The sequence below is a fragment of the Etheostoma cragini genome, chromosome 3 (genome assembly GCF_013103735.1).
Source record: "Etheostoma cragini isolate CJK2018 chromosome 3, CSU_Ecrag_1.0, whole genome shotgun sequence".
NCBI lineage: Eukaryota > Metazoa > Chordata > Actinopteri > Perciformes > Percidae > Etheostoma > Etheostoma cragini.
The window spans coordinates 10,109,026-10,110,419 of NC_048409.1; positions in this window are offsets into that span (position 1 = coordinate 10,109,026).

A 1,394-nucleotide genomic window follows, 5' to 3' on the forward strand; every position below is an offset into this window, starting at 1 on the left:
GTCATGAAAAACTGTGTTTTTATATGATGCACTTGAGCTGCAGCCCTTTGTCCCTTCATCATGTCCATACTGACTGAGCCATGTGCCAGATGACACCATCCAAGTGAACAGTGTTAAGAAGACAAATGTGACTGTTGTCATCTCAGAGCCTCGCCTTTGGCACAGTCCGGAATCTTGCAAGGATGTATTTTATAGCTTCCCGTTTGCTACTCAGTTGTAGGAGGCAACTTAATTGTCCATTCTCAGAGCTACATGCAAATACATTTTTTTAATTTGGGCACGACCTGAAGGAAGTCAGGCATGCAGAATGAATCTGACAAGAATACACATGGGCCCTGTGTCCTAATAACAATGATTGTCATAGGTTTTGAGTGCTTACTGAGACCAACCTGGTTAAGGCCTTTACGATTTTACAGCTGATTCTGTAAGCATGCCGCACTAGATAGTGAAAATATGTGTATGACTGTTAAGTCTGCATTAACACTAAATATATATGTTTTTAAATCATGCAGTCAACTGTCATGCAAGACATGCATATTATCTCTAAATACATTAATTACCATGCAAGCAGAACGTGCTTTTTCTTTAGATTATATTGTTCAGTGTGTCACCACATAACTGTGAAGCTAGCAAGCTGTTTGGACAGGCCATGACTGATGTCTTGTTAACAGTTTCTGCTCATTCTGAATGCTGCCAAGTGTTATAATATACAATTCTCCATAAGTTCTGTCTTATTCCATATATCTAACTCCAAAGGCTACATAAGTAAAAACCGATAATCAATAAATAACAATGTGGATGACGATCTAATGCTTGTTGCAAGTCTTTTTAACGTGTTTTTTTTTACGTTATAATAAGTCACAACAGGAAAAGCACAGGTTTAAATAATAATACAAATCGTTAATGTTTGCTCATTATGTCAAAAGCTTTTTTCTATGCAGGTGTAGAGCAGACGCAGACACATGCTAATCTGGTGTTTGTTTTCACCCCTGTAAAACAGCCACACAGCCCATGCAACAATACATTTTGTTGTTCACGTTAGGGGAAGACTCTGGACAGACAAAGGTTGTGATTTCCCAAAAAAAAACAACTTGACGGTAGAATGTCTGGTCTTCCATGCACACTATGACCAATGCGTACGCACATTTGGGAGACAATGGGAATTGGCGACGCAGATGGTTAGATAGTGAACTGTCAGACTGCAGAACGTAAATGTGGGAATAATAATTACTCATAATATTTCCAAGTATTGATGCCACATTTTTTTACTCCATATCATCTAGGTGTAATGGCTGTGACGTCATGGCCCTGTGAAGGGCGAAGGTTATTTAGGGACACAGGTAATGCACGTTCTCTCTCTCTCTCTCTCTCTCTCTCTCTCTCTCTCTCTCTCT